Source organism: Choloepus didactylus, chromosome 5 (assembly GCF_015220235.1).
Source record: "Choloepus didactylus isolate mChoDid1 chromosome 5, mChoDid1.pri, whole genome shotgun sequence".
Lineage (NCBI taxonomy): Eukaryota > Metazoa > Chordata > Mammalia > Pilosa > Megalonychidae > Choloepus > Choloepus didactylus.
Window position 1 is genome coordinate 45983478 of NC_051311.1, and position 7911 is coordinate 45991388.

The following is a 7911-nucleotide window of genomic DNA, read 5'->3' on the forward strand; positions in this document are numbered from 1 at the left end:
ATCTGCATGACCTGTCTGTTACCCCATGGCTGCCATTCTAATTGCCCTTAAATGTTATTCTTTCCATTTAGCAACTATTGTTAGGGATTCTACAGTCATTTCTTACTGCCTATCATATGTCTAAGCTCTTCTGTATGGAGCTGTCCTGCGTCCTTTACAAAAATTTTCGTATTTAACTCCTACTATAATCCTATGAGGTAGGTATTACTGCCATTTTACAGATGAGGGAACTGATGAAAATATTCTTTGTTTAGAGTTAAAGAGGAAAGAAGGTGAAGATAGCTGGGCTGTTTTTCTAGAAAAATGTACAGCATAAAAATCTATGGGCAAAAAAACAAAAACAAAACCAAAAACAAATGAGAGCAGTTCAACATCAGGAACCAATAAAGTAGAATAAAGAAATTGGCTGTTAGTACAGCCTCAGGAAAGAATAATCTGCTTGCCCCATGTTAGAACCCTGTGGGGAGTTTCAGGAGGGGCTAATGTATCACCTGAAATTGTATTCGAAATTTTGTTTGTACATGTATGTATTTTTAAAATGTGGACTCCCTCGCTTTTATAAGATTCTCAGAGATGTTTGTCACTTAAAAAAGAATCTGACCCATTAGGTCATACTTGGTAGTGTCATAGAAAAAGCATAAATGGGAAATGTTGGTTGGGACAGTGTAAAATAGTATATATAATGGGAATGAATGTTTAATGAAATTTAAAAATCTAGGTATAATTTATTAATTCATAGTAAGTGTTCATCACTATTCTTACAAGACAAGCAATTCCACCCAGATCTGAGTGGAACATTTTTGTCAGTTCATTACCATCTCTTACTGTTTGATGAAATCATTCCACGTGTATTTACAGCTCTGGTGATTTTGACCAGTTTGAATCAACAGCCACAGAGATGGTTGTTTATATAGTATTTTAGCATCTTCCAATCTTTTTTTTCCTTCAATATCAGTGTTTCCTGATTATACCCTGATTATATAGAACGAATTGTTTCTTTTATGCATTCATAGTCATTACTAAAATTTCCTTCATAATTTTCTTTTTCAGTTGAAATTGCTATTGCCTGACATCCTGTCTTCAACTTAGCAGTTTTCATAACCTTCAGTTTAAATTAAACAGTCCATTGGATCCATTTATAGATACAAAAATTTTTAAGAATGAATCTTCATTATCTTAATGTGTGCATGAGATATTTGCAGTACTAAATATATATATACACATATATATATTATACATATTATATTACGTATATATTTATTTCAAAGCATTGAGTTATGTGGTCTCCCCATCTTTTGTTTCCCTTTACCCCTGAAGCATACTGACATTAATTTTGTTTGTCCTACTAAGTTCCAAGATTAAATCAGCCATACTCTTGGTTTTGGCTCTCTAATACTGAGTAGCCTCAACTCTTGTAAAATAAAAAAGACCCATTAGTTATTTGGAGAGACAGCAAGGATGGGGTGAGCTGTTGAGAATCTGCCATGCTTTGTAAATATCTTTGAAGAGATGAGTAAAAAGACAGAATAAAGGAGAAGATCTGAAATGAAAATAAAGCAAACTGAATAAGAGAATAGATGGGCATAGGAACGAGCCTTGAAGGGAAATACTCCCAGGTATTTAATTGGCTGGGTATGATATTATCTTGTTTCCAACTATAGCCAAAATGATAAATCCTTTCAGAGGATTTCCTGATTCTCTGCTATGTGTTAAAAATTAAATTTCAATCCCATTAGTGTGTTCTTTTATATGGGAAGTTGTCAGCTACTAATTCTTCAAATAATTTTTCTCTTCCTGTGTCTAATTGATTCTTCATTTGCCATATGCTCTTAGGACCATTTCCAGAGACTTTAGTTGTGACTTTAAAAATTATTTTCATTAATTTGTCTGGGGAGTGGTTTGGCAGAGCACCGCATGCTGTCATCGCCTTAATGTTGTGCATAACAGCCAGCTAGTGTTTTAACCCTCAATAAAACACACAAATTATAGCTCTGAATTACAATTCATTTTTTAAAAAAGGATTTTAAGTTAACTTTCCTCATACTATTAAGCAGTATATTTTAGAAATTTGCTTTGGAATCAGAAGATATTGTCCAGGTCTGAAAATCTCATTGACTAAGCAAAAATTACAATATTTGTAAGTTTTAGTTTTGTTTTACTACACTAAGGATGCATCATTTCATAACCTTGAAACTTACAATTTGAAATTATTATATATTTTTCAAATTTCTTCATTCTAACTCTTTTTAAAATATTTTTGAGCAAACAGATGATGCCAGGAACTGTCCCCAACTTTTTGTGAAAAGATAACAAATAGGATATTTCAATCAAATGCCACAGAGCGATTTATAAGTGGAATATTTTGCTACCAGGGAACTGGTTGAAACTGAGAGGAAATTAGTGTGCAGTTGTATGCAGGCTAGAAATGAGCATATTCATTTTAAATTTGGCTGAGGGGAACCAAAAAAAGGAGAAGAAAGCAATAGCATATACTATTATCCAACACTTTATATTTCAGGGGGAGAAATAAAGCCACAGAGATTAAGAAAGTTCTGAGTTTATTGAAAACAGCATAACTTGGGCTCTGAATATATAGGAATTCTCAGTTTTAGAATTCTCATTAGTCTACATAATTCCTTTCTTTACCCGGTAAAGATGCATCTGCTATAACAACTCCAACTTTTACTAAAATGTTGATATTGGGAAAGTATCCTTCCAATATTCTCTTCCCTGCAAAATTATTTTTGGCTACGTCTTGATGGTTAAGAATTACATTTTCTGATAATCCAGGCTGAGATGAGAGTGTCTCTCAGAATACATAACTAAAACTGATACTATTTCAACATAAAGGTATAAAATGCTTCTAATAAAGTGGCTGTGAAATAAAAAGAAAACAACTAAATGTCTATGATTCTGATAAATCCACTGTTGAAAATTTAATCTGTATGACATGTCTCTGTGCTTAGTTTTGTTGAATTATGTTCCAAATCAAATCATTTACTAATATGCTCTTATTATAAGGCCTCAGGTACAAATTAGTGAGGGACACTCTGGGGGTCTACTCTGAATTCCTAAATATGATGATCAACCATGGATGTTTATAGTCTATAGGCTATCAAGATATGATATATTTAAGAAGTTGTCAAGGAAGGTAAAATCTCACTTTAATGTAGCTCTCAAAGGGCTTGCAAGTGTCTTCCTTAAAACAGATCTAATCATGTGAGTTATCTTCATAATCCATCCAGTGAGGACCTTTAATTTAGCATCAGTAGGAACTAGAGTGGCTTCTAGATCAGGAACAGGCATCAAAAAATCACTGCTCATGGACCCAGTGGGTGCAGTTGCTTATTTTGTAAATAGTTTTATTGGAAGCCACCTACACTCATTCCTTTATTTATTTCTGTGGATGCTTTCACCTGAGTTAAGTTGTTATTACAGAGATGGAATAGCCATTCAACCTTTTACATAAAACTTCACTTAGCCCCGGATGTAGAAGACACCTTATAGAATCTTATTAATGAAATGTGACTTGGCTACTCTGGATGGATACAAACTTTGCTCAAATTGACTGCTTCCCCAATGTTGACACTGGATCTCCAATGATTCCAAAATCAATATTCCATTTAAAATTTTAGCTATTCTAGTGGGTATAAAATAGTATTTTATTGTGGCTTTAATTTATATTTTCTTGCTCATGAATGTTGAGCACCATTTCATGTGCTTACTAATTAATTGTATTTAATTTGAGTCATGCCTATTCATGTGCTGGACGAATTTTATAAAATTTGGTTGCTTTTCTTTTTTATTTTTGGTATTGGTTTGAAGGGGTTCTTTACATAAACTGGCTAAAATCAATTACTGGATTTGTAGAGAAGTATTGTTATCACCTGGCCTGTGGCTTGCATTTTTTTTTTTTTTCCCCAAATAAAAACATCCAAATAAAAAAATCACTGTTAGGTAAATCACAGACACCTGTTAAGTGGCCATGTCACAGACCTCATCTACCCCATCTTGTTCTCTGGGGATGTCACAGATGCACACTAAGTGTATACCCCCACCTCCTTTTCTATTATAGGCTATTCCACAACCTGCAGGTGGTGTTGTCTAACAAAATGGCCAGACCTTAAACTAGAAACCTGGAACAAGCAGCTCCAGATCCTAATCAAGGCAGGAATTCTCAGTGGCAGGGTCCCCTCCTCCCCAAGGTGGATAAAAACCACACTCAAACAGCAGTAGATTTGTCTCTTCTCTAGGGCAAAGTGGGGTGTGTGGAGCCACCATCTATCAACTCCGACCTTGAGCACTTTTCAGCCAACCTGGGAGACTGCTGTGATGAGACTTCTTTCCTGCTCGTTCGGACTCTTTGTGCAGTGCAAGTGACAAGGAGATTATTTGTCCTTTCTTGACTCTTTATTCTGTGCAAGTAATAAAGGGATCATTTGCTGAGTTTCTGCTGTGCCCTGAGCCATTGTACCCACAATGCACTATGGTAGCAGCTTGCTCCACAGTGACTTTGATGAGCAGAAGTGGTTATACTTACCAATTTTTTAAATTATATATCTAATGACTTCTGTGTCTTCTCTGACAGTCTAAGCTCACAAAATCACAAAGGTTGCAAAATTATTTGCCTATAATTTTCCTAGGGGATTTATATTTTGAGTTTTATTTTTGGGTTTATAATATGACATTTTAAGGATGCATTTATTCCAGCACAGGGTGCAAAAATTCCAACTTCTGTATTTCATAGGCTGCAAATCCCCTTCCTCCAAGTAGCTTTTTGATATTTCTCACATTGGCCTTTCTTTGCACAGCACTCTCCTCAGGGCACCCTTCACCTCTGCATTCCTCAGGCTGTAGATCAGAGGGTTCAGCATAGCGTTGAAAAGGCTGTAAAACAGGGAAAGGGTCTTCTGCTGCTCCTCAGGGTGGCGGAACTTGGGAGCCATGTACATGACGATGGCGCTGCCAAAGAAGAGCCCAACCACACAGAGGTGGGAGGAGCAGGTGGAGAAGGGCTTTCTGCGTCCCCCACCAGACTGGATCCTCAGGATGGCAACGAGGAGACCAGCACCAAGCAGAGAGGACTGAGTAAGATAAACACACAGGCTGCAAAGATGACAAGCTGGTTGAGCCTCATGTCATCACAGGCCAGCTTGAGGACAGACAGGATTTCACAGAAAAAGTGATTGACTTTTTGAGGCCCACAGAAGGGCAGCCTCATGATTAGAACCACATGGACCGCAGCCAAGAGGAAGCTAAATACCCAGGTAGTGACAGCTAGGACAGTGCACACTCTCCAGCTCATGATGACAGAGTAATGTAGGGCATGGCAGATCACCACGTACCTATCATAGGACATCACCACCAAAATCAGGCACTCTGTGTAAGCAAAAGCCAAGTACAAAAGAGTCTGCATTATGCACGGAACAAAAGAATTGGTTCTTTTCTGGTTCACAAGATTTATCAGCATCTTGGGAACATTGTCTGAAGCATAGGAACATTGTTTGAAGCATTGTTTGAACAATGGCCATATGTGAGAAGAAGAAGTATATGGGGGTGTAGCCTGGAATCCAGGCAGATGAGCCCCACAGTGACCCCATTCCCCAGTAGGGTGAGGACACAGAATAGAGAGAAAAGCACAAAGAGGAAAAACTCCAATGCTGGATCCACCTGAAATCCCAGCAGGATGGCTTCTGTGATCCGTGTCTGGTTGCTTTCCATGCTCCTGTGGCAGAGATAACAAGTCTACGATTGCAACAGGATGTTCAGTGCCAAAGCGCAATTGAAGACACAAAAAATTTACCAAATGCTGAAAACAGAGTGAGCATTAAGAAATCCATCACTTTTAATGAATTTTCTGATTCATTTTTAAAAAATGTTATAATAACTAACTTGGTATGCATCACAAAATATGAAGAAGAATTCACCCTATAATCAAAGAAATAACCAAATATTTAATATTATTACATAATAAAATATATTTATTATATAAATATTATTTTTTTAACATTATATAAATATCCTATATAACAGGAAAACAAATGTGGACATGTATCCTCATAGCTCTTTTGGAGAATTCAATTCCTCTGACTTCCTTTCAGGGTGCAAGTCTTGATTATTAATGTAGTTAGAAGAGAGATGACCCCACACAATGCCTGCAATAGAGATGGTTTCATTTCCTGGGCCTGCTTGACTTCTTGATTCAAGATATGAAATGACTAGGGCCTGCTGTTTGTGTGCTTGCTCACATAACCACTTACTTCTCACGTTTTCTGCATTAGACTCAAAAATCCCTTCATTTCAGATTTGAAATCCCTTCTAAATAACTTCTCAATTTTCAGTTTATTTAAAATTTCTAAGTCCCTCTTTTTCTGCACCTCACTTACTCTCCCTTGAAGCATATTCTTGTACCTCTTTTCCATCACTACTCTTGGTAGTTTTATGTTGAACTTTTATTTACTTCTTTGTCAGCACTTGATATTTTAAGCAAAAGGTGAGACAATTCTGTGGCTACATGCAACAAACAGAAGTATACATCATATCTTAAATACAACTAAACATGATATTTCTGCAGTTTTAATGTATGAAATTTAGAGAAAGCTAATTTACATTAACAGTGCTTACATTTAAAGATTACTGTTTACTGTAATTGTATATTGTTTGGATTTTTTTTTAACTTGATATAAACAAAAATCTAAGGGTTTATCTTACATTCTGCTTTGATAGAATCTTTTGTCCTCATCTTTTCTTCCCAGCTTTGCCAATTCCCTTCACCTTTAAGTCTTCTGAAAACATCCTTCCTCATCACCTGTTACAACGCAGGCAGCCTATTTCTGTTCTGATGAATTCTGAGTGGGTCACAGAGAGTGGAATCAACTGATCCTGCCAGTTGGTTAGTTCTTTCTAAGGATCTCTTCCTTGGAGATCTCCTGGTTTGTCCAGTCAACAGATGGACTCCAAATGCCAAGAAAAGGATGGATGGCACCATCACTTTGAGATACCATGTGGCCAGGTGCCATCTCTTTGCACTCCCTTCACAATTGTTCCAGAAATAGCTGGGGAGCTATTTTTATTTTTAAGTAAGGTTAAAGTTTCAAATGAAACAGAATATTAAAGAAAACTTATTTCTCTGTTTTCTTGCCAATAGAAACTTATAGCTTCAGATACATATGGTACAAATGGGATTATATTAACATAGTCTATTTTTAAATCATGATATTTTCTTAGTGTAATGAATGTTTTTCCACTTGTTAAAATAATATTTTTGATATTATTTAAAATTGTAAAATAATATGTCATAATTTATTTAATTTCTTAGTGTTGGAAATTTTTTGCTTCCAATTTCTCAAATAGTTAGTAGTATAAATATTCAGCAGAGAAATATTTTTTCTAGCAAATTTTGCCTATAATCATGTGTATTTCTTCAAGATATTTCTGGAAGTGATTTTGCAGATTCTAAGGATAAAGACATTTCAAAGCTTTTGATACCTCTTGCCAGCTTTCCCTCCTGAAAATTTCTACCAGTTTCAGTTCCCACTGACAGTGTCTGAGAATTATGCTTCTTTCTCACATGTTCACCAATACTAAGAATTATCAACTACAATCTTTGCAAACTTCACATTTTCATTCAGGACAGGAAACTTCTACAGCTCTCAATGTAAACACTTGAGAATTTTCCTGCCTCTGTCTGTCCCCTAATTTATATGATTTGTGAAACAGGAAAAGGAAACTGAGGATACTCTTTCTGTGTTCTCTTTTTAGGTCATACATATTTTCACTCCTTTGGGCATAAAGCATTTAGGATTATGCTCTATCCCAGTTGGCAGTGGGTTGGGCTAATGTCTATAATTTTTATTTGGGGAGAAATTTTATGAAAGTTCTAAACCACATTTTCCAATAAACCTCACTAAT

The 7911-nt window shown here is 35.9% G+C and overlaps 1 pseudogene; it reads right to left on the reverse strand.

The window, feature by feature from the left end:
* Positions 1–4787: 4787 nt before the first annotated feature.
* Positions 4788–5721, reverse strand: LOC119534847 (annotated as a pseudogene).
* Positions 5722–7911: the final 2190 nt, after the last annotated feature.